This window comes from Podarcis gaigeae, assembly GCF_964106915.1.
Source record: "Podarcis gaigeae genome assembly, chromosome: 9".
NCBI classification, from domain to species: Eukaryota; Metazoa; Chordata; class Lepidosauria; order Squamata; family Lacertidae; genus Podarcis; species Podarcis gaigeae.
Genome location: NC_139685.1, coordinates 30,905,935 through 30,932,565, shown reverse-complemented (window position 1 = coordinate 30,932,565; position 26,631 = coordinate 30,905,935). Strand labels below are relative to the sequence as shown.

The following is a 26,631-nucleotide window of genomic DNA, read 5'->3' as shown; positions in this document are numbered from 1 at the left end:
GCTTATTTTGAGTTTTGCAGCAGTCAGATGGAAGAGTATTAAATTCTTATGGGACACTTGTATCATACATTTCTGGAGCATCCACAGCAAAGCCAACAGTGGGTCCTGTGGTAGAAGTTGCAGGACAGTGGCTGAAATTTCCTGAAATGCTGACATGATCACACATAACCACCATGTGTGATTATAAGAGCCTATCATACCACATCCCCACCACTTGATAGGCAAAGCCCCATTTATTCAACCTAGTGTTCAGTACCAGTGAAGTACTATCAGCATGGATTCTTGAACTTTTGCAGAAATAGATCAGATCAGGTGTTTCCTACTTAATGCCTTCAAAGCTGATTTCTCTATATCCATACCAAGGTCACTCTAGCATATGGATTTATGTCCACATTACTTGGCTTGAGATATACATCACAAAAATTGGAGAAGTGTGAATTTAAAGGATGATTGTCCTTCAAGTTTCACACTGTTTCATAAAGTGTGAATTAGGTAAATTAATCTGTAAATATTAATTGAATCAAATCTTTATTCCATCCCTAACCACTCTCTCTAATACTTCCTGTTGTATTCTGGATGAATTCTAGATAGTAGAAATCTTCTATTCATATTGAATGTTGGCCCTACTACTAGGCAGAATGAGGTGACTGCCTCAGATGACACATTGTGGTGGGCATCTTTCTGAGTCCATTAGCTATACCCTTCTAATGGAGGAGAAAGCTGGGTATGGCATGTGATCTGTGCTCTCGGATGCAGTGGAATCCCACTGCCAGTATTGAAGTAAGATTCAACTGCCTGCTTGGCTTCTGTACATGGACTGCAGGGGGAAATCTCATCCCTCACCTTAGGCAGGAAAATGTTCATTTATATAATTACAGAAAGGGTCTCTGCAGCATAGGTGTAGAGCCCAGAGACAATAAGTCTAATATGGATGTAAGCAGGACATTTAGGAGGTGGCAGCTTGGAAGAACCTAGTGACTATGTTGAGCAGTTATCTCAGCCAAACTCATATGGAAACGCTGTTTATATCAATTGGCACTATTACATATAATATGGCTGTCACAATTTCTATAGTGGTGACAACACTTTTTTCTTTGCTCCCATTTTGTGCACAATTAGCTGCACAAAATCTAGAGCACATTGTAGTAGTCCAGATGGAAGGTCACTAGAGCATGGGTAACTGAGGCCAAATTATCTCTGGCCCAGAAACAGCTATACCTGGCAACCCAGCTTAAGCTGTATATAGGAACTTCTGGCCACAGAAGCCACTTTGAACTGCAGTAATAGGTTAGAATTCAAGAGCTTCCCTGACTATTCCTTTAAGGAGACTGCAATTGCTGCCAGAACAGGTAATCCATCTAATTCCCCGCCATGCAAACTTCCCTCTCACAGCAATTATGTCTTTTCAGATTCAGATTCAGTTTATGGACTCCCATCCAATGCATAATTCTTTCCAGGTACTGGTTCTATACCTTCAGAGCCTCTCCTGATTCAAAACGACTGAAGACATAGAGCTGCATGTCATCAGCATTCTGATGACACTGTGCTCCAAATCTCTGAATGGCAGCATCCAACTGTTTCATATAGATGTTGAATAGTATGAGACAAAATGGACTCCTGTGGAACCCCACAGTTTGAAGCTATAGGGCTGATCAGAAGTCCCCTAGTGCTAATTTCTGGTAATGGCTCTTCAGGTAGGAGTAAAACCACTGCAATACAATGCCTCCAACACACATCCAGAAGGGACAGCATGATAAATGATGTTGAAAGGCACTGAAATACAGTATCAAAGAGCACCAACAGGGTGGTTCCACACCATTCAGGAAACCTTGGATGGAAAATATCAAACTGGCCTGAGGTTTTATCAGTATTTTAGTGAAGCTTTGGGTGAAGTACAAAACAAATTAAGAAGACCATAAAAATAATATAACAGCAAACATGCCTGCTTATGCCAAGAACAAACTTAGTTGGTCTCTAAGGTGCTACTGGACAATTTTTTAAATTTTTTTTATATATTATGCCAGGTATAGTTTCATTGTTAGTTTTTCCTACATACATTTGCATGTTCCATTTTGTGTGGGCAATTTGTTTCAAAGGTCAGATAAAATCACCTCTAGCAATTCTCACAGATGGCAGGTTAAGACTACATTTTGTGCTGACAGTCAGCTCAGTTTACTTATTTCATAGATAGCAGCTCTTTTAAACACACACACACACACACACACACACACATTCTCCCTGTAAGTAAAATTTGCTGGCAGTTGGCAACCACACTTTCATCCTTCATATCTGGCAGGCTCCTTAGTGACTCCATGTATTAATGTTTCACATCATTTTTTAAAAAAAGTGTAGACATCTGAGATTACTACAGTACTCTATAATTCTGAAGTGCCTCTGTATAGGACACTTTGAAGTTTCTGGTTTGGGGATCACAATCAAAATTGTAGTAGAAGCCCTCCAGAGTAGTACCTACAAAATTGAGGTTGTGGGTCCTTCATACCTTGTGCCAGTGGCAACTGCAGTTTGGTGAGGGTGTGCAGCACATGCCACACATATTAGTCTTAAAAGTATAAAAACTTTTGGCCAGATTTAAGAAGCAGCAAAAAATGTTATATAGTTCTTTTGCCTTTTTTTTTTTTAAAAAAAGAAGTTTCCTATATTTATATCAGGACTAGGACAATACTGAATATTCTTTAGTAGGTAAGTGCTGCATGTGGCATAAAAATAAGCCTATTTTATTACACGCTGGAATAGTGCTCCACTGAAGGTCATAGTCCTGCATTTGTATTTTAATAAAATAAATTCTCCAGTTCCTTTAACTTCTGTACTTCTCTCCCGTCTCCACTTGAAAAATCCTATCTCCCTCAGAGCACGCTCCAGAGGAGTAAACTCCTCTGCTCATATAACAATATGAGCAATGTCCTTTCTCATTGTAACAATTATAACCTCATACAAGGTGAAGAATTCTAATGCATTACAGTTTATCACAAGGGACATCAAGCAATGTGTTCCTGTTAGGATGTCAGCAAATTAGCCGTGCACATTCCACTTGAATAGTGACGCCCCGTCACGGGATATAAATATGAAATAAAAATAAATGCCAAATGCACTGAAATCTTATCAAGCTCAGGCAAGTATTCTAATTGTGAGAGAAAAAAGAGCCGCTGTAACAAGGGCCCTTGGTGCCTGCAGGCAAGTCTTTGATTTTTGTACCTTTCCATCTTGTAGCTATCTTCACTGAATACCTGTGTAGTCTTTTCAGTTTAACTTAAAAGACCTTTAATAATTAAAAAAGACCAGAGCAGTGCTACCTTATTTAGTGTTACAGGGTAGAATCTGTCCCAGTGAATGGTAATCTTTAGTTCCTCTAAAATAAAAAAAAGGAAAGGAAAAGGTTCGTTGGCAATAGCTGAATACCAGCATTGTTGATCTTGTGAAAAGATGTCTGCTTTACGAGGGATTTTTATTCTGGTGGAAAAAATTGAGAACAAAATCATTGCTTCTCCCCACAAACCAACCATTTGTTGGGCGCAGGAAGAGGAGCACAGTTAATTCATGCATTCTTTCATATCCACATGTAAGAGAGGGCTTAAATAAATGATGGTAAGGAGGCTCATTATTTCATTAGAAAGCTCGTTATTTATGTTGGCTCTGCTAATATAAAAATTGACTGGTAAAATCTTAATAAGCTATCTGTAAAGTCTTAAGAAAACTAGTGAATTTTAGTTCCAGGCTGATGGCTTCATGCACTCTCTAAATAAGGTTCAGAACTGTCAAGGCAGGAATAAGTGAGTTGCTGAAAGCAGAAACCTTACTAAAGAAGTCATGCAAATAAGACTAAATATTTCCCAGGATGACAGGGACATTCATCAGAATATTCAGAATTTCCAGAATTTTCATTTATTTACAATATTTGTAAAGCTCAAAGCAATTTGCTGCAAGATATTAATGTTTCTTCTTATGCCTACCACAGTAGCAAAACCTTCTGGAACTATCCTGCATAAACCCTGCCCCAGGGGAAAGTAGAGTGACCCATCCCATAGTGGGAAAGTGCTGTGAACGTTGTTTCCCCTGCACCAGGGGTCACCAATCAATGGTCTCTCTCTAAAAATGAGGCATGCACACCAGTAATGCAATTCTAGCGCAGATTGAAATCTTACTTGTTTATAATATATTTTGCTGGCTACTGATGCAAGCTGTTTGGAGATTTTAAGCATATGTTTAACTGTCTGCCTGATCATTGTTTTACTGGGGGTTTTGTGGGGTCTGTTTTACTGGGTTAACGTAGTTTTTTTTCCATTTGTACTGTATTTTATGAGATTGTTGTACACAGTTTTGAAATGCCTGCATAACAGACAGCATATAAATACAGTGGTACCTCGGGTACCACTTTAACTAATGGGGCCTCCTGCTGCCGCCACGCTGCTGCTGCGCGATTTCTGTTCTCATCCTGAAGCAAAGTTCTTAACCCAAGGTACTATTTCTGGGTTAGCGAATCTGTAACGTGAAGCGTCTGTAACCTGAGGTACCACTGTATTTTAATAAACCCCTGCTTGGGGAAAGGGTTCTGTAGTGGCTATTTAATTATTATTTTAGTTGCATTGATTGCTTTCATGTAATTAATGTAATTTTTTTTTTAAATTACCTGTACAGTGGGAGGATTGATAGGATGATCAAACAGAGAGAGCAGATCTCCTTTAATTTGAATAGCAAGGATAAAATGTTTACTTTAGCAGAACTACTTATTCCAACAAAGAACGGTAAAGGAGTTCTGTCCTACTTGCATCTGGACATACATGTAAAATGCCCAGTTCCATTTGAAGAAAGCACCTTACTGATGTGGTAAAAATGGATGCACAAGCCTTAAATAATAAGTTTACTTTTGCGCATAACCTTTGCCTGCCTCTAAAACTATTTTGCTAATTTAAGAAAAGCAGTTGAAATGAGTCAGAACATGCAGGAGTGTCATTAATGTCATCGCCAATTACTAACTTTTCAGCTTGCATTATTTACTCTCCTGCTTGCTAATTCATTACAAGCTGTAAAATAAATCACTAAGCCTTTTATTCTGCAGCGCAGAAAAATGTATTGGTGATAACATTTAGCATTTGTAGCTGAATTATACAAAGTAATGCTGAGAGCATGTCAAATTGGTACACACAGGGCTTGTTAATGTTTGAGTAGCTTCGCAATTTGGTCAATATTTCACTTGTTTTGAAGGTTTTTGATGCATGTTTTTACTTAAGTTTTATGCAATGTAAAAAGATCCTACATTTGCAGTTTGAACAGTTGCTTAGAAGAAAAAAGAGACTATCTGTGATGGCATTAAAGACTAGATTCCAGTGTTCTCTTTAGTGTTTGGTGTGGCAATGGCTTATGGATTAAAGAACAATATTAGCAAAGAGGATATTTTATCAATTTTTTCAATTGTTCCTTTATTTAAAGTTCTCAGTATTATTATTGCATTGATTTGGTACAAAACTTGAATCAGATGGAAATGATCACAGTACTAATGAAAATTCATTTTGTGTATTAGTATTGTTCTCTCACCAGATGGTGCTGTTCACACAGATCATGTTCTCACAGAATATAAGCTTGTGTGTTCACACCCTGTTATCATGGGCATGATGGTAACCCCATGGGTCTTGTGACCAAAACTCCATCTCCTTCAGAGCATGCATTTTTAACTGATTCAGAGCATTCCAAAAGTCCCAAGTTATTAAGCCTTGCAGATTCTGAGAGGTAACATGTTGGTGGTCATATTATGTTAGTTAGCCAAGACTTACCCCCATATTCCTTGGAATTCCAGGGTCAAAATCACCAACTTTCAGAAACATTGTGTAATTCTCTAGTGTTTGAAAAGAAGTAGTGACCTCACAATCCTATAAATATGCACTCAGTATGTCCCACTGAGGGAACATGTTGGCCTACTCCAAGGAAAGTGGGTATAGGAATTGCAGCCTAAGTTCTTTCAGTGTCTTTTTAACAGAACAGTTGTAATGGCAGCTTGTTCTCTAATTAGATTTTATTGTGAAGAATTTTGAGAAAGAGAATTGCACAATTTGATTCTCAGTTTTAAACTGAGAAAATCTTATGTTTTGTAAAATATTGTTGATATAGGAGGCACCATATAATTAAGACACTATAAAATAGTAATACAGTCATAATATAATTGTTTTATTCATATGTGTGCTTAGATTAATGTGGTTCTTGCACGTTAAATCAGACTTTTTACTACTGCTATAGCTACACCAGTCTAATACTATTTGCACCACAAGCACTCTTACACCACTTTCAAGAGTTACTACTTCCACTGAAGAATCCTGGAAACCGTAGTTTGTGAAGGGTGCTGACCTCATAGAGCTAGAATTTCCAGGACCCTTTACAAAATATAATTCCCAGTTCTCCATGACTGTTCAAATGTTTTAAGAGTGCTATAAATGTATGATGTAGGGATGACCTAGCCACCATCAGTATTCTTTGGTCCAGGTTCAGCACAATTCAGTGTTAGAAGTTCTGATTTATGTGGTTTGTATTTTATATGTATTATTTATTTAAACATACATGGCGAAAACTGAATTCCTTTAGCTTATTTGTTTTGCTTATTGCTGTAGATTTTCCCTAGGAAATGGTGGATCAAAAGCTAGCAATCATATAGCAGATTCCTTCTATGCCAGGTATTCACTTTGTGGTGCCTTTGTCAACCCATGGTGTAAAGCTCCCCTGCCCTGTTAGTAGAGGCCAGCATAAGATATGTTCATCACTTGTTTAGGGTCTAGTTTATTGAATGACTCTGATTTCTCTAACACAGGCATAGGCAAACTTGGTCCTCCAGATGTTTTGGGACTGCAACTCCCACCATCCCTAGCTAACAGGACCAGTGGTCAGGGATGATGGTAGTTGTAGTCCCAAAATATCTGGAGGGCCAAGTTTGCCTATGCCTGCTCTAACAAATAATGGTAATGTAATCGAGAAGCTTACCACTATTCCTCCATAACATGCCATCCTAAATAGCATACAAGTATCTTGAGTAACAATAGTTGTACAGTCTTACTTCTAGTTGCATTAGGTTCATTTTGCGGATTTTCTGTTGCGAACGCGGCAAACCCCGAAGTGTATACTCCCGGGTTTCTCCACACACGCAGAAGCGTTCTTCGTGCATGCGCAGGAGTGCTCTATTGCGTCACGCGCACGCACAGAGGTGGCACTCTACTTATGGACTTTTCAGGTTGCGAATGGCGCCCCGGAATGGATTGCGTCTGTAAGTAGAGGTACCACTGTACAGGGAAGTGGGAACACCTCTTAACTCATGTGTTGCAGTTGAATAGGATTAGTCAGAATCTTGGAATGGACCCAATTATGCCAGGCTTTGGGGCTCTTTCCCCCAAAAGTAGATCACTAGCTAATAACTGATTTATTTTAAAATAGCAATCAACCATGTCAGAATGAACTTTTCTGATGCATAATATTGGCAAGGGGCAGCCCACTGCTCCAAGTTCTTGGCAGATGCAAGCATCTTTCACTTCAGTGGAACAGACGTCAGTGAAGTATCTTTACAAGTGAAGCCAAGTGGAATGTAGAATGTGGTTTTTACTTATTTTTTCTATTACAATATGAATGATTTGCAAATTGTAGATCTCTCTTTTTGTTTGGATTGACACTCATTACCTGGGTTAAATATACATTTCATAAGCATTGGGGAAACAGTGCAATATTCCTTCCTCTTCAAAACTTTATGAGAAAAGGCCAGTTTTTAACCAGAGGGGAATTCCTTGAAGATAAATATTAATTTATGTGAGAAACAGCTGTAAGTTTTGATGCCCAGTGATCAAAACTAGTGGGTGTCCCTACTTAATCTGTTCCAGATAGTTTGTTACAGAAGCCAGAGAAGGAAATAGTGTGAAAGCGACATGAAAAGAAGTAGCCTCAGAATACATATTTTCTGGTCACATTGCTAATTTGCAACAGTGATCACAGCTATATGATCCCCAGACATGACTCAGAGCTGTGGTAGTCTCTGATTCAGAACTGAGGTGCCAAATTGAGAAGATTCAGACTTCTCCAACTGTAAAAACTATGCATGCTCTGTTTCAATAGCTTAAAAGATTTAAAGACTGATACCTGTTTGCCTTTTATCTATCTGATCAAAAAGAATTTCCATGCATAGGTGTAGAAACTGAAAGGACACTCTAGAAATGAATTTAAATCTTCAGATATGGCAATCAGGAGGTTTGGTGAAGCTTGGGGGGAAAAAACAAAAAACCCCTATTAATTATGCTGCAATAATTGAGACTGCTCCACATAACTGCTCTCCCTATGATCTTCCACTTCATGGTGAACAAGGCTCATGACAAATTAATTTTCTGAATAATTCACCATGAACACCAGGTGCCATTTTGATTAAAGCTATGTTCTTTCTACATGGAGTATGTATTGTGGACAGCAAAAGTTTGACTTGTACAACACAGTGAAGGATTCAGGTGCTCATTCACCACAGGTGATAGGGGAGGGGATAAATTGTTCAGCTTTCTGTTTTCAGAGCTATCTTCAGGAAATAGGCAATGGTTTGTGGGTTAATAATGTTGAACTTAGGGACGCAGGTGGCGCTGTGGGTTAAAGCCTCAGTGCCTAGGACTTGCTGATCAAAAGGTCGCGGTTCGAATCCCTGCGGCGGGGTGCGCTCCCGCTGCTCGGTCCCAGCGCCTGCCAACCTAGCAGTTCGAAAGCACCTCCGGGTGCAAGTAGATAAATAGGGACCGCTTACCAGCGGGAAGGTAAACGGCGTTTCCGTGTGTGGCTCTGGCTCGCCAGAGCAGCGATGTCACACTGGCCACGTGACCTGGAAGTGTCTCCGGACAGCGCTGGCCCCTGGCCTCTTGAGTGAGATGGGCGCACAACCCCAGAGTCTGTCAAGACTGGCCCGTACGGGCAGGGGTACCTTTACCTTTACCTTTAATGTTGAACTTGCCCTGTCAAGTTTACCGCTGAGCTTGTAAATCCACCCCCCCCAAAGAAACCCTATTGATTCTGACATGTCCTTAAAAGAGAAAATAAAAGATTTGTCATAATGTTGGTATATATTGTTTAGAGAAGAGGAATTTCAACTATTACTGTGTAATGATTGCACAGTCCCTTTTTGCACGTTCTTTCAAATTAGGCTATGAAAAATATAGATAGTTCATTGAGTTACATTCCTGTAAAGAACCATAAAATGTTAGTTACCCATTGATAACAAACTGTTCAAATTCACATATCAATGTTCTTACCACTTAAAAGATGCCAAGGCACACTTCAGTAAATAACAATTTTATTAGTAAATCATTTTAACAGTGAGTATGAGAAAAATCAAAATGGATTATTGTGATTTCAGAACAGCTACCTTATATAACAGTCTTGAAAAAGTTGTAGTTTGGCATAGAAAGCTGTGGATGAAGATCGAATGTTATATTTCTATCAGTGGCAGAGTCCGGGCTTGATTGTAGTTTTGCTGCATCTGCAGACAAACAAAAAGGGTGTAATAGAATCAGAATTGTGGGGTTGGAAGGAACCCCAAGGTGCAATGCAGGAATCTCAACTAAATTATCCAGGACAGATGACCATCCAACCTCTGCTTTAAAAAACCTTCAGTGAAGGAGAGTCCACCACCTCCCAAGGTAGCTAATTTTTCTGTCAAACAGCTCTTACCATCAATAAGTTCTTCCTGATGTTTAGTCAGAGTCCCTTTTCTTGTAACCTGAAGTCTACTCTCTGAAATAGGAGAAAACAAGCTTGCTCCATCTTCCATGTGACAGACCTTTAGATATTTGAAGATGGCTATCATATCTCCTATTGGTCTTCTCTTTTCCAGGCTAAACATACTCAACTCCCTCAACCATTCTTCAGAAGGCTTGATGTGTATGTTGGAAACACTAACAGGAAGCTAGCTTCAGTGAATTAGAGTCTTGCATCATGAAATACAACTCATGCTGTATATTAGGAGAAGTGTTTAGAAGTTGCATGAAATTAATGCTCTTGGGTGGAACATGGTGGGCAGTACACAAGTTCATCCAAACAGGGGTAAATTTAAGAAACAGTACTCTGTGAAGGTACTGAAGGCAAGGAACAATGGAGCTACAGGAAAGCTTTTATTTGTTTATCTGGATCCTGTGCCTTAAGATTGAGCTATTCATGAATGTCTCTGTGCTAGCTGCAGCACATGTAGTGCTAATAAGCCAGTGGAAACAGGATACAGCACTATGCAAAGTTCAATGAGAATGAATGTGCAGGGTATAGATTTGATGAAAACTCATGTTTCACACAAAGTTCTGGAAATGCAGTTTCTGTGATCCACTGTGCTGTAAGCCTCTAAAAATACAATTGGCCAGAAAATAATATAGAAATTTATGTTGCATTGATTTTAGCAAAAACATTCAGACTTGGCAGCATTATACATATTTTCAACTAGGAAGAAGTCCAGAGTTGTTTCTTTGGTTAATGAACAGTTGGTACTCTTAACAACTACAATTTAATGGCTCCTAAAAGAACAATTAACAAACAGAATGAAACAATAAGAGATATTAACACCTTGGGGAAATCTACACTTACTACAGAGGTATGGTTTGGGTTTCTAAGCAAAATAATTGCATTGGTTATGTATCTTTCATCTACATTTTCTTTTTTCTTTAGAATAAAAGGCAACTTTTTATTTGTTCTTTTTCTCTTTGCATACTTTGTTGAAATAGTCCAGTTAAAGCTCATCAAATGTTCGTAAAAAATATTTCAATAAAATAAAATTAACAACAACAAATAGAACAGCCATAACTTAGAGAGCCTAACAATATCAATGAAACCTTAGGTTCCAGATCCATTGTCTTTCATTAAGCAGTAGAGGCTGGTGGACCCTAAACTTGGTGTGGCTGCAAGGAGGTCTCCATCCTTTTCCCTTGAAAAAGTAACAGTGGGTACATAAGGGATACAGTTGTAGAAGTATTTAGCACCCAAAGTGTATTTCCCTTGTTCCGAAGGGGTTTCTGCTGCTACAGTTGCTACTCTGCTGGGAGAAACAGATGTGGCCCTGCATGTTCTGGTTCTGTCCCTATCCTCCTCTGCAAAGACACAGTGGAATCGTAAACATTGCAATTTTGTTAACACTTAGCATTTAAGTATCTCACCTTGGTTCAGAAGGCATGAACCACAATTGTAGGTTCATGCCAAAAAAACTCAGAAATACATTACTCAGAAATAAACCCCATTGAATTTCATGGGGATTGTTCCATGATATATGCAGGATTACACTCTGAATACTTGCAAAAGCATTTTGAAATTTTGCGAAAGGGGTTAAATCAAAGCATCTGCTTCTGTTGTCAGCAGGTAAAAAACCCCCACAAATCCAAGTTGTGATTCACTTGGGGATATGGCAGTACAGTGGTACCTTGGTTCTTGAACTTAATCCATTCTGGGAGTCCGTTCAGCTCCTGAAACCATTTGAAAATCAAGGTGCAGCTTCTGATTGGCTGCAGGAGCTTCCTGCACTCAATCAGATGCCGCGTCCAGATGTTTGGCTTCTAAAAAACGTTCGCAGACTGGAACAATAAAAACAAAGGGCTTGCCCTGTTTTACTTTTTGAGAGAGAAAGAAGCTGGAGAAAAAGACTAAACCTTGGCTTTGGAGATTTGGATTGTGGGGGGTCAGAAACCTGGCAAGGTTATGCCCCACTTTGCCCATAAGAGGGACCTCCCCTGCCATTTAGTGACAATAATCTTTAAATTATTTAAGGAGAATACATTACACCCCAAACAGTCTCAAAACTGACTTGAAAGAAATGCATTCTTCAAAGCAGTTTCTTCTTCTTTTAATCATTCCAATGGATATAGTTAAATACTTGTCTTAATTCAGAGTGATTTAATACCTTAGTCCTGGGCAGTTCTCTAAGTTGTATTTTCTTATGGCTTCTGAATGACATAGAACAAGTCGTGCATTAAGTCCCTCTTTACATCTTGTTAGATTCTGCTTATTTATATAAATATTTTATACTGCTTTTCCACCTGTTTGAAGCTGTGCTTCTAAATGTAAATGTAGATTGGACATTTGTCCTTCTTATATTTGAAGTTCCCAACTCAGTTTTCAAATCTGTCAGGATCTTGTTGGATTTTTAGGCTATTTTCAAAGTTGTTAGTAATTACTTTCAGCTTTGTATCATTTGCAAATTTTGTGAATCTACTTCATCTAGGTCATTTGTGTGTAGATGAAGAACAGTACCAAACCAATTGATCCTTACTATTTATTTACTACTTGAAAATGATACATTTATTAGTCTTTGAGTGTCTTCCTTCTTTCCTTCTTCTGAGGTAATCAAGTTGGCATACATATAGTTACCTCTATTTCATATTCACAACAACTCTATGAGGTAGCCTGTTCAGATAGACTTGTCTAAGGTCCTCCAGTGAGCTTCCTGGCTAAGTGGAAATTCCAATACAGTGGAACCTCGGGTTACACACCGTCCTCCTTACGAACGGTTTGGGCAATGAGCTCCGCTAACCTGGAAGTAGATGCTTCTGGTAGCAAACTTTGCTCCAGGATGTGAGCGGAAGTCACGCACCGGCGGCACGGTGGTAGTGGGAGGCCCCATTAGCAAAAGCGTGCCTCATGTTAAGAATGGTTTCAGGTTAAGAAAGAACCTCCGGAACAATTAAGTTCGTAGCCGGAGGTACAACTCTATAGGTCTTTCTAATCTTAGTCTAATATTCTAGTCAGTACACCATGCTTCCCCTCTACTTGATTCTGAGATTTCCAAGGCTTTTCCTTATAATTTGTGAAATAATTTCCTTGTAGATTTATATTGATGTATATTATGTAAGTATTCATTAATGTACTTCCTTAACATTTTTACCAGTATCCCTTATTCTTCTTATTCCTATCTGTATTGTTCATCGTCTGAAATAAAAAAGTTTATGAGTTTATGGCACCTGCATTGTATCCCTTTCTGCTTGAGCCAGCAGCCCACATCTTAAAGGCTATTTTTTTCCTACTAGATGCCTCACTGTACATCTGAAATAAACCTGACCCTTATACTAATAAAAGGAGACTTGGCCAGCAGCCAGGTTATGTGCGGGAACCTGCCTACTGAGTGGTAATTTGCTTCCTTTGTGCTCTGTACCCTGATCTGTGCCTTGGATAGGCCATTTCACAACAGTTGTCAACAGCTTTTTTCATGCCACACTCAGACAAATGAGTTGCCATGGGATAGACAAGCAAAACCATGTATAGAGGTGAGGTACACAGCTGCAGGGTATCTACCCTTTGCACTATCCATTTTTCTGCTCACTGTGCTTCCTGCCAGCCCTCTCAAACTGGACTCCACGGTTACCATTGCTATGTCTGGGTAAAAAGGGAGGGGCACCAACCTTCTCTGGTATTTGGCACTAGTTTAATGAAAGTGTTGAAGTTAGAAATTGGAAAACGTTAAGTCTCACTGGATAGTAGCCTATGATGAGATATGTGTTTGTAACTGGCTTCTTATGCTTGGAATCTAACACTTTGTTCCTTGTTTAAAGCACACACGTGACCTTCCTTCAATTTCTTAGTCGTTCCCCTATTTTTATATTTCCATAGTTCTGTATTTCTTAATGTCTGCGTAAAGCAGGGTTGGTTTTTTTTTTTCTTTTTGAGGTTAATATGAATGTTATATAGGAAAGAGTCCTGGCCCAAGTAACACCCATATTCATTCTGAATTTGCAGAGATGACTTGTGAGGTGTGCAATCCATGAATCTTTTCCTAGAACATTGCATATACTGAAAAGGACATGTCCTTTTCAGTGGATGATAGTTGTGCTCCTCTTGAAAGAGCATCTTCATAGCTTGGAAATACTTCTGAGACAAGCATTGTTTCTAGAGGCCCAGGTACAGAGTTCCTTACTAGCAACAGGTTCACTAACTTCAACTCTTCCCGGAAGGGATAGCTTCCCCACAGTGATCTCCTTTTTCCTAGTTTACTTTCCCAGCAGTGATAATGAGATCTGGGCTTAAGGAGGGCACCAATTTGCTACTCCTTTGTCTCATTGTAGCACTAGCCTTGTTGTCAGGTGAAGTTTGACATGTGGCAATGGGAGAAACAGTCACAACAGGGAACTATGGCTTAATTCAAGCTGGGAACTTTGCACTGGATATGACAAGTAATGGAAGGAGTGGAAGGATGAGGAAAGACCACTCAGACTTGACACTGAACTGGACTCTATAGAGTTAACTACATAAAATCTATTTTTTTCTTAATCATGCAAGTAAGGCAATATTGTTCCACAGTTATTATTTTGCCTTTCTTTTTCTAATCAGGAGTTAGAATGTCTGCACAACCAAAACAAATTAAGTTACAATATAAAAGTGGGATAGGTGAGGAATGTGTGACAAATGGAAAGGATAATTGGGAAGTCTGGGACAGCAAAATGCTGAAGCTGAAGTTATCACATACAGGTGCATCCTTATTTTAAAGTGAGCATCCTCTTTCTTTGTTCATTAGAGTCAGCAGCGGTTGTTGTCTGACAAGCACAAAACACTGAGCTTCAGTTGCCTGATTAATGATTTCCAGCCACCATGTGGGTGCTCTTGATTGCCAAAGAATCATATACAAAGTAGTTTCAGTACTGATAAATTCAGGAGCTGTCTTTGTTTATCCCAGAATTGTTGTCCATAAGACATTTCCACATGTAATATGCAGCATAATTTTCACCTGTACACAAGCCAGCTAACTATATTTTCTCTCATTCTCTGTGTATGTTGCTGTCAAGTCTATAGAAGCCATTAGTGTCTTGTTTAGAAATAGGATATGTTTGTTGTATTTCAGATTTTCAGCATTTCCCCCCAGATACATGGATAGTGATTCAACAGTAACCAATGTTAGATATACTCAGAGTAGACCCATTGAAATAAATGAACCTACTCTATGACTTAGTTACCACTCATTGTATTACAGTGAGAGCTCTTTATATTTGATTATCAGATGGATTTTAAGTGCAACATGGTAATTCTTCAAGCACCCAATTAGTTATGTGAATGAGCTTTAACATCTCAGACATCATAAAGCAATATTATTATCATTATAATTATTAATTCAATCTCTTACCCACCTTTCACTGTAAGGTCACAGGGCACGTAACAGCAGTTTCAAAATAGAATATTAAAAACTGTTCAAAGCAATTTACAATCACAAGAATAGGGTGGGTTCTGAAATATACCTCTCAAGTGTCAAAAGAGCAGGGCAAAGATGTACATTTATGCCCAAGGCTAGTTGCCAGGATTTTCCCATAGGGATATATAGGAGGGACTGTGCTGTCTAGTTCAGACCAAGGACAGAAATTCAGGGGACAAATCTCACCACCTATGGAAGTGACCTTGATAGGCCAGAGCAAGTCAGAAGATACTTCCTGCTCTTTTTTTTTTTACTAGCACACTCAGGTTTTTAAATTCACATCTTTGAATGTCACGACATCTCTCCCTGCTGAGTTGTTTCTAATGGTGGCAGGAGCTCTCACCACTCCTTTGGAGACTACAACGCCCTTCCTTAGGTCCATGGTTTTGGGAACAGTCCTGCCCCCCTCGCCAGCTCTCTGGCGGCATCACTTGAAGATCTTTCCCTGGTTGAAGGCTTTGCCATAGTGTTTAAACTCACCCTCCCACAGGAAATACTCCTTCACCATCATCTTGCTCTCCTTGCTCTCCATGTCCAGCTTCTGCCAAGTGTAGGATTCGTAATCCACCTGCCAGTCAGGGCTCAGCAGAAAGGTTAGCTCCTGCCCATGGAAGACCCAGATGCCAGAGATGCACCTGGCATTGTTGGTGCCAAGTTCTCAGCAAACTTCTTGGCATCAAACTGTGCCATCTTCTCGCACAGTTTCACCTCTCCCAAGACAGCCTTGAACTGAGGCTGATTTATGCAGGTCACAAACCAGTGGCTGACGTTTTTGTACGGCTGGTGGAAGGATGGCTCCAAAACCTGCTTATAAAGCCAGATAAGTGTGCAGACAATCGTGATGTCAGCCAGTGTGGTGCATTCCCCCACCAGGAATGTCCTGGTCTTCAAATGGGCACCGAGGAGGGCAAGAATCTGCTTTATTAGCACCTTGGCATACTCTGTAGTCTGTTTGTTGTAATGCATGATGCCCAGTGTGGGGAAGACCCCACGTGCTGGCAGGAGGGACAATGTAGCTGTCCGCAACACTCACCCACTGGATGACCTGGGCAGCTGCCTCCTTGGTGGGTCCTCGCAGCTCCTCATTACTGACATAGTGTGCAATGGCATTGCTCTCAAACATGCAGAATCCATCATCTCCTTCAAAGTCTGGAACCTTCCCAGCTGGGAATTTCTTCAGGAATTGTTGGTCTGCCCAAAGTGGAATTGTGTTGGGGTGGAGAGGACCTTGATCTTGGCGCCACTGTACTGGGCAGCTATGAGGGCTTTGAATGCCCGCCAGTTCTCGGGGTAGGTGTAAAGAGTCCCGGCCACTGCCATCTTAGCGAGGAAAGGACTACTTCCTGCTCTTTTATTTATTTATTTTTTAAATATATTTATTAAGCTTTTATAAAAGAAAAAACACATAACAACCAAAAAAAGAAAAGAAAAAGAAAACATAATCAAAAATACACATAAAACAGGTCCGAAAAACAAAATACAAGAAAGATAAAATTCCACCCGACAAAAAGGAAAATAAAAACTCCAGCTTTCAAATTCATACTTAATTAACTTTCTTTCTTGACTTCCTCCGCCTCCCTTTTTTGTATTCCTCTTTACCCAATCAGATACAGCAAATCCTTACCCTTACATTATCCCTTATCCTTATATTTTCTTACATTATCTTAATCTATTTTCATCTTATCTTATAGCAGGCCTTAAAACTTAAAATTTAAATCTTATTTTTATCAACTTCTCATAGCCATATCATTAACCTAATTCTTTAAAACATTTTTACTAGAGCCAAATAATTCCATTTCAACATTTTTCTAACATTCATCAATTATTTTTAAAGCAATCTTAATAACAAAAGGGGAAAAAAAAGGAATATAGAAAAGTCCAATCTTCACCCAGCGTCCTTCCTCCTGGCCCCGGATTTTGTCAGTCCTTTTTGTCCCATTAACCTAGCGCATTAACCTGGTGCCCTTATGTCAGAGGCCCTCAAGCCTCTTCCATGTCCCCACCACGATTCTTCTTCATATTTTCCTTTCACTCGTGAGAACTCCAGCTTAATAATATTTTTGACCCTTTTCAGCAGATCAGCCCCATTTCCATAATCCGGACAAAACTCCATGTAATGTTTAAACACCTGTTTCAGATTCCCTCCAAAATTAAGAGCCCCCACCAGTCCACACATCTGACGGCCCATTTCCAGACTCAGAGAGTCCAAATATTCCTGCATGGGAGGGTCAATCCAACCCCCCATTTCCAAACCAAACCAAACTTTATTTTTCCAAATCTGATTTTTTCCAAATTCATTTATCAAATCCAAAGGCTCATAATCCTGCAGGGCCATAACTCCCTCCATTTCTGACACCCCGGATTCAGCAATATCCTCTTCTCTCATCTGTGCTGTCATATCACACTCCTGTTTTAGTTCCTGGGTAGGCTCCGCATACTTTCCAATTGCCTGTTCGAAGTTTCTAACCACGTTAGTCACCATATCCATCTTCTGCCCTAACTGGTCCAGCAGGGCATTTATTTTGTAGAGAGCGCCCAACCGCGCTTCTGGAGACATTGTTCTACAAGGTCACAAGTCCTTTCCCACGATTGTAATCTGTAACAGCTGCAAGCTCCTGAAGTTGGTTACAATTTCACAGTCTCCCTCTAGGGGGAAATCTTCTTACTTTTAAGAACAATAGCAACAAAGTTTCTTTTTTAAGATAATATTGTTCCTTTAAAATGCGAAAAGAAACAATGGAATCCCTATGTTACTTTTCTTTTAACTATCTGTCAATAGCATTTGTCTCTGGTCAATGAGCTTCAAACGTCAGTCCTGACACTCCGCTCCAGGATCAGGACGGTGGAAAGTTACTTTACTTTAAACTCACTTCTGCAGGTTTAAACAGTCCCAAAAAGAATCCCCCTTCTTTTCCTGCCACCGAAGGGGGGGTTCCACAATTTTAAATGATGAAAGTCAATCCTTTAAAGGTAATTTTCTGAGCTCTAGTTTACGTTGTCTTTGCTTTGTTCTGACTACAAAGAAATGGAAGGCTGACTTCCTGTATAGACCTTCCCGTTTCAGTACCAAATTGAAATAAATTTTGAGTCCAATTCTTCTCTACTGGCCAGTCCTTATTTAAGATCCAGTTGTTCGAATTTTAAGTACTCACGGATGATTCTTTAGATGCCAAATTGTCCAGGAAAAAAGCAGCACTCTCCGGCAACGACAATGCGGCTTCGCTCCACGGAAAAAGCAGTAGACTCACAGCACCGCGCCTCCTCCCCCTCTTCACTTCGGAGCCCGTTAATGGGTTCCTTTGCGGGTTGGGGGGGCGCTAAAGGTGCCCACCGAGTCCCATGGTCACAGGCTTTGTCCACCTGTGATTTTTTAAGGGGTCCCCGCTTCGCCGTAGCGGATGCGACCCGTTTCGCGGATCCCTCCAGTTCAGAGGGAGGCAGCCATTGCCGAAGGCGCCACCCCGGAAGTTGCTTCCTGCTCTTTTAAAGTACTTTTATGTCCGGTTTGCTCACCAGTGAGCAATAAAGAGAGATTTGCACAAATGCCTTCACTTTGTTCCTCCTCCCACTGCATCTCCACTTTTGCCTCAGCTCAGACTGCTCATTACTGCCCCAAGTCAATCATGTATGAGCAGGGCAAGCCATCACAGTACCAAGGGTGGAAATGTCTTGCATGAAAAAGTGCAACACACTGTGGCATTTCTTTCTAAATGTCATTAAAAGCAATGTTTCCTAAAGGTGTGTCAGGCTATGCTAGTGAGTTTCAGGAAGATAGGAATGAATAGAATACTGTGATCTCCAATAAAAAACTGAGAAGGAGAATTCCTAGTAAAATGATATAATGAGAAGAGCATGACAGTAATCATCCCCAAAAAATGTTTCATTCATGTATTCAAATACTTCTGAATGGCAACCATTGCTTTATCAAATCTCTCAATGTTCCTTATTTTTGTATGAAAGGATTTACAATATCTATTGTACCACACAAGGAATTTCTGTGGTCAAGACACATATCAGGCTAGTAGGCATATTTCTTTCATGTGACAAAAGTACATTGAGATGAATCCATCTACTTCTTATAATTATTTCATGGCAGCACATGATGTCCAATGGTTCCCAGCATGAGTCATTTAGAATATTTAGTACCACTGTGTTGACATTCTGCCAGGCACTTGCTGATAGCCGTGTGTAAGGAGTTTTGTTGCTGGATTTGATTCGCCTCAAAGCAGGTCGCAAATCTCAGTTACAGTTCAGTAGATCATCGAGATTTTATTGTTTAAGTTAGTTCTGTTTTTCTGGCTTGCTTCCAAAGCCAAAACTCAGAGTGTGGGTTCAGAAGGAAACATGAAGGGAAGGGCTGAAAAGGCAACCTGCTGCTAATGTGTAATTCGTAACTTGGTTCCGACGTTGACATTGTCCCCTGTGGAATGACAGCAGTTTAAATGGTTATAAAATTCATATCTTTGTTTAGAAGAACAAAGATTTTCTGTCGGTTCTGCAGGTTGATGTGTTTCTCATTCTTGTCATACTCTTAATCAAGGGATACAACTGACATGAATTGTGCTAAATATTACTAGCAGGAAGCTGCAGATAACAAGGCTCTCAATATAAGTTAAAATGACAAACCACTGGCACACCTTTCCACGTTGAAATAAAAACCACCTACCGTGTCTGTGTGTAAAGAAAATCACAGGCGATAGAGAAAGGGATATTGGGTACACAAAAACATTTTAGAGAGAGCTACCCTTCTGTTTTTCCCTGCCCCATTTTGTTACCAGTGGTGGTATGTGTCACTGAGTTTGTTGCAGTCAAGAAATAGTGTGGAAGTAAGGCATACATTTGGTTGCTATGTACCAGGATCATTGGATGTTTCCACCACATTGTTTGCCTATGTAAGGAACAACAAGGCTGTGGATTACTAAATCTTTCAGGTTACAGAAACTCCATTTGGCTCCGAAAGGCTGCTCCTGTGGTTGACTTTTCTCCCCAGTTGGCCTTAATTATTCAGAAGCACTCTCTGTTTTGAATGTGACCACTCCTGGGATGAAACCATCTGAAGCCCTCTTAAGTCTTTGAGATTTAGAGCTTTCTCAAACTGTACTATAACCCCCTGTATTCACCTGTATTAATCAGTGCATGATTATCGTGAACAAATCAAGATATAGCTGTAAACAAGGTTTTGTTCTTTGTTGGTAATTGTGACTAGATCAGGACTAGATCAGTTGTTAAAAACTGCATTTAATTTGTGCCTTTATTTCCAGAGCTGAAGCACTCTGGACATGTACTAACATTAAGATACTTTCCTGATCAGGACATTTGGTCTTATCCAGAGTTATGCTTATAAACTGCTAGTGAGCTAAACGCAGTGTGCCATTTCCTATCTCACTTACCTGGGATACTGATTCCCAATAGCCACATCCTTTCTGTGACCTCACATAGAAATAAGGATGCTAGACACAAAGGTTGGATGAACTGGACCACATTTATTAATTTTAACACAACACGGAACTGCAATAGGGAACCAGGTGCCGGATGCTAACTACTCATAACAAACTGTGGGTGTGTCAGGGCTTATCCATACTTACTGTTTGCCCCTCTCTTTCCAGGTGCAGTTCCATGCTTAAAAGCTCCATGCCCAAAACTCAATAGCGAAACACAGATCCCCTAGTATTCAGAGGGATCTTAGCCACATACGACTCTATTAAACCTCATGCAGATATCCAAGCTATATACATGGAAGTAATGCCTGTTCAAATGGAGACAGGGAGGGATAGATGATACTGGGAAAGCTCATTCTGAACCATCCCTGAAGATTCCCAAAGCCAACTGTATCTAGTTTAGAATGAATTTGCAAATCTTTCTTGTTTTATCTTTTGTTAACCTCTTTGAGGTTTTTACAATCAAGCAGTGTATAAATTTTAATGAAATAAATAAATAATATAAAAGTGTCCCCAAGAAAACATTCACATCTCTGAAAATGTATTTAGAAAGACCTGTTCCATAGTTGCCCTAGTAGTGACTTGGGGAAAGGTGGGGGTTGTGAGTGAGGTTGGGGATGGACAAACTTTTCGGCCTGACCCTTACTATCGGGGTAGAAGGAGTTGTTACAGAGTACCTGCATTTTGTTCTGTCAGCTCTGCAGCTGTTATTCGGTATATATCTGGTACACTCTTTAGGTAGTAAATTTATAACGTACACAATGGTCATGTTTCCCAAAACATCCTTGCTTTTTAATAGTGTGACTGTGAAATACAATGGCAATGAAGAACTTGTATTCTGTTATTTTAGGGCAGCTAGTTAATCTATTCCACATTCTGACGCATCTTCCTATTGTGCTATGTCTCCCTGAAACAACTGCCTTTATAATTATTATTAATTATGTCATGTAAAGGGTACACTGTGTACTTTGGCTTCTGTTCTCAGCTGTCTGTAATATTTCAGGGCTGAAATCCTCTTTTACTTCTAACTACCAGATTATTATTCCTGAATTTTACTCTTACTGCTCTTCTTGTTTTTAAGGTCTTTTAATGCCCCTGGTTTAGTTTGGTTTTGGCCAGTGACTAAATAATTTGTTCCTCTCTTTCCAAATGTAAATGCATTTTAATTTCTCCCCCCACCCCTCTTGTTTGCTACATATGAGCTATTAGCTGACATGTTTATTTTCTAGAGTCTGGACCAGCTTTTAAAATTTGTTTTGCCTCCTTCAATTTATAAATGTTATAATCAATTATTTAGCTATCATTTCCCATGTGAGTCCTAAGCAGAATAGTTGATAGCCCTCACACAGGCCATTCGAAGAGACAGGCGTCTCTGAAGCAGCTGACACTGGTGAGCCCAGCTAGTTTCCAACCTCTCTTGAGTGCCAGAGTTTTGAGGGCCAGCCAGCAATTGCACATTTCGTTCATCACTCAGCCAATGAAAAGGATGTGTTGTGTAAGTCTCTTCACTCCCCTTTGCTGAGTTTGCATTGTTTTGCCCATTGCATATTCAGCCTCAGGGTAGCATTGAAAGAAAAAGCTGGCCATCAGAGAGAAATACCCTCAAACTACAGCAGTGTAATTGCACTCAATCAGCATCAGCTTAGCATCAATAATTAGGCAGGGGCCCAATAATAAAGCTGGCATCTAGGCTAGCCAGTGAAAACATGAGTACTACTATAGAACTTAGACACAAATGCTTTCAGGCAAAATTAACTTCATATGAAGAAACTACTTCTTTAGCTATTGCACTTGAATATGAGCAGGAGATTCATTGCATTAACATGGTATTTGTGTTAATAATGTTTTCTTTCTCATCCTTATTGAAGTTTCAGCTAAATAATTTTATTATTTTGCTTGTGACATGCTGTCTTTTCGAATCTAATTAAAACCTACTTTTTCGTCCTTAGGTGGAAAGAGAACTCTGCAGAGATGAGCTCTTAATTAATGCACAGGGTCCCTGCGAGTCCCACCTCTCAACAGCAGTGATTGACATCCAAGGATACATAAATTACACTAATTGAGCTTTGCATCTACGCAATCTTTCCACAACTGACTCAACAGAGGAGGTAAGTGAGCAGACCAGCATAAAAAGTTACTTCAGCATGCCTGTGTGCTTTCCCTTTGGGGGGAAATATTTCCAGATTACTGAACATATGTTTCTACAGAAGACAGATTTTATCTTCACTTTCTCTTCACTTTACTTTTTATTTAAAAATATTAGCATCTTAATACAGCCACTTACTCACCACACATATCACGACTGCTGGCAGCAAAATGTTACAAATCAGTGACATTATACAAATAATCACTTGGCAACACTAGTTGATTTTAAATTGTATTGAATCATTTCTTTATCTAACTAGGTGGGGATAAAAATTGGTCTTAACTACAGATAATCTCTGTCAGAGTTTAGAGGCCATGTCATTTGCCTCAAAGGTCCTGCTGAAATCACCCAAAACGACACAGATTAAATGAGTCTAGATATATATTTAAAAGTACTTTTCTTTCGGGCCCAAAGAGTTATGTTCATACATTCACTGACATAACTTAGAGTGCTTGCTGGATGTAGATCATCTTTTGCAACTTGGTGTGTAAGGACACATTTGAAGAACAGTGGTAAGCTTAGCATCCAGCTATGTGAACCCCCCAAAATGGCAGAAATGTGGGGTACTATTGGTGCAATAACAAATTGCTACCTCATTAGACCCTGCAGAGTGTCACTTTCACATGCCTGCATATCCCACCTGGATGATTTACAAAACAGCATTATTGTTGTTGTTGTTGTTATTATTATTATTATTATAATTATAATATTTATTAATCACCTCATAAAATTATCTAGGTGGTATGGAGGTCATATGACATAGATCATTTTGGTCATGTAATAGCTGGTGTTATCATGGCTGTGCAAAGGTGGTAATAGGCCCTGGTCAAGTCGAAAATATAGGTCCCATTTCAAAACACACACACACACACACACTTTCAATAATCTTTACCAAAGGGTCCCTTTGCCTCTCCCAAGGGAATTCTGAGTAGGCCCCCTCGGCTCTTGCTCTGTTTTGGCCTGGTTGTTATTTGGTATCTGCCTCATGGCCACAGACAAGAGCAGTACTTATGTGGCCAAAGTCTATTCAAGACTCTCAGGATAATTTACCGTACAAAAGACAAATTCTTCAGAGCAAAAGGGAGAAGATGATTTTCGTTCTTGAAATTGCCAGATGAGCACGCTAAGCAAGATGCCGGAAGTATAGGAAAGAGTGGATATGATGCAATTGCTAGGCAACTCCCAAGTACTGTCCCCTCACATGCTCATCCAGTTGGAGCCCAAGAGCAGTGTAGTCTTTCCTGGGTAGAAACACTGCCTGCAGTATAACCCTGAGGTGTGCAGGCTTAATTGGGAATCCATTATGGTGTGAGATTCTACAGCCAGATGATACGTTTGTAGGAGAAGCTCTGTGGCATGTGGGGCTTCTTGGCACTAAACTATTCCCCATGTGTTTGGCAGTGCCACATATGTTTCTAGCTCTCTAACATCTTCTTTTTTGGCTAGATAAGTTTGTCTAAATCTGCGAAATATTTAGTCTGTTTCTGATGAATAATTCAAAAAATACCTAAGGATGAATTGCTTGAAATGTCTATAAAGTGTATTTGCATAATATTCTCCCTTTTCGTTTTGGACCAACTGTCCAGTTTTATAGTGCACTTTGATCTTCTTGTTGTAAATGTTGTTTAAAGAATGTTTGGGTGGCATTCATTAAATTTAACTAGACATAAGATTAAGACTGTGGTGCAATGCAGTGAGGATGAAATCATTATACCAGCTGGAACACAGTAGTTTAAAAGATATGATAGAGCGAGCTGTGTTGTATCAAGGCAATACTTGGTAGAAAAGAAAATTTGTAAAAGGAGTTTGGTGAGTGCTGGAAGCAATCAAGAATGAAAATGGATGGAATCCAAAACATGCCTACTTAAAACTTTCTCTGTGGCTTAAGCAACAGCTCCAGCTATAAAGATAATCTGTTTGGTCTGGGAAAATGGCTTTTGTCCAGTTTTGTGCTTTTGTCTAAATAACTTAAGATCATCTTAAAAGCGGTGTTTGCTTTCCTCTGTTTTGACATTTCTTTTCATTCACTAAAAATTTTCCCAGTGCCTTATGTTACATTCTCAGTGATAAGCATGTCTAACTGGTAGAATTTCAGTGCCAGTTTGGCACTTTGAACTTCTGTCCTTATAGCATTCCACTGATGAGATTGTGATTTCCTAGAATGTTTCTTGTTCTTGATAAATTACAAAAATTGGGGTCTTTTTTTTAGAGGTACCAGAAGGGAAGAATTTAAGTGTGATGTGTTCAGTGCAGGGGAGGGGAGGGCAGAATATTTATCCCTTTGAAATCCTATAGAAGACACTAACAATAATTGAATATTGAATTGAGCTCTAATTCATATATTTGGCTTGCGCTTTCCTGCCTGACTCACACTCTTTCACATTAAAAATAACTATGCACCCCAGATTCTGCAACCAAGACAGGACTGAATGGTTCAGCTCATATCAGAAAATTTTGAGAGTGTGGGTGGGGGAATCATTTTCCTAATCTGGCCTGGGGGAAGAATGTACGTAGTTTGGAAAATCTGATCTGAAGTGATGCTTGAGAAACCTAGCTCTGATGAAAGAGATGGCAAGCCAGACCTTAAATGGGAGGGAGAAGGCAAGAAGACTTTGTTCCTACGTAACTTATCTTTCATTAGCGTGCAGGGAAACGTGTATCACTGTGAATGCATGTGGTATGGAGAGGCTTATTGCTTCACTCCCCGCGCTGAGATAGGAGTGAGTATCTTCAGTACACAACCCTGATATGAGCCTTGGGGAGAGGAGTCCCCATTAGCAGTAATGAAGAATTACCCCCCCCCCCTATAACTCATAGCCCCATAGCGACATCACACTACCTTCACAGTGAGATTTGAGCTCCTTTGCCCCTGTAAATTAGTTAAGGAAATGTTGCTGTTTGTTATTTAAGAGAACATTTATTTTGGTTAGTAGGACTCTGGGCTTGATGCTTTTCTGTGCTGGCAGCTTTGAACAAGCACACGAAGGAAGTATTTTAGTTAAGAGAATCTATGCTTTGCCAAATGATTTTTTTTTAATGCACATCAAGAGAACTGTGGGACCAACACTTGAAGGATACAAATATGATGTTTCCTTCAAGAGAAATCTTTAGGAATCTGAAAAATGCAAGTATACAGATTAACTGAGAATTCATACCATATGAGTGTTCCTATTTATCAGAGGTAGTTCTGGAAGCTGTCACTGATAAATCTTTGTACCTGTTTTGCCTCTTAAAGACCAGTTTTGAATAAAAAATTAGGATTCACCAGCTTTCTTTTCACTATGTTAAGCAAACTGACAATTAAAATGAATTACTATGGGCAGTTTACTAATATATCCTCTTTCAGAAACCAGAGCACAACACCCTTTACAAAAGAAGATTAAAACCTACAGCTTGGCTTGCCAACTTTCCAGTTGGCCTCTATGGTTGTGCCTTTTTCAGCAGTGTAATCTGCAATGATCAGAAATGGGCTGTGATGAAGCCACTGTTAAAGAAGCAGCATAGCAGACAGAGATGAGACTTCATAAGTTTGTAATATTGGATCTTGGTGAGGCAACAGTGTGTTAAAAGTACACTAGTATCTGTGAAAAGATTATGGGTATGAGGTTTACCTATATCCAGATCAGAAAGAAGCATCATTGTTTGCTTCTAGTTTGATAAGAAAGATTTTAATGTCCAGAGGCTGAAAAAGCCAGTTATTTGTTTTGTTGGCTATATATCAAGCAAGTTCTAAATGATTTCCCAGTGCATATGCCCTCGTTTAGGGAATCTGTGGTTATACAGAAATTGGTACTATTCTCAGGTGGAGAGTTGGAATTGTAACATTGTGCCAAATTCCCATAAGCTGGCACTGCAGCACATGCATTCTCAAAACTCCCGTGGCAGCA

The 26,631-nt window shown here is 39.6% G+C and overlaps 1 protein-coding gene and 1 pseudogene across 25 annotated transcripts in view; one reads left to right on the top strand and one right to left on the bottom strand.

Annotated features, from left to right (window-relative positions):
* Positions 1-26,631, top strand: part of TENM3 (teneurin transmembrane protein 3) — a 1,240,854-nt gene that overhangs the window by 602,223 nt on the left and 612,000 nt on the right. For all 24 annotated transcript variants that reach the window (XM_083755214.1, XM_083755180.1, XM_083755191.1 and 21 more), the window contains exon 5: positions 22,548-22,706. The gene's annotated coding sequence lies outside the window, so the exon portion shown is untranslated. The remainder of the gene's footprint in view (positions 1-22,547; positions 22,707-26,631) is intronic.
* Positions 15,755-16,490, bottom strand: LOC310853085 (elongation factor 1-gamma pseudogene; annotated as a pseudogene). Its single transcript has one exon. The product of its transcript is annotated as an elongation factor 1-gamma pseudogene (transcript).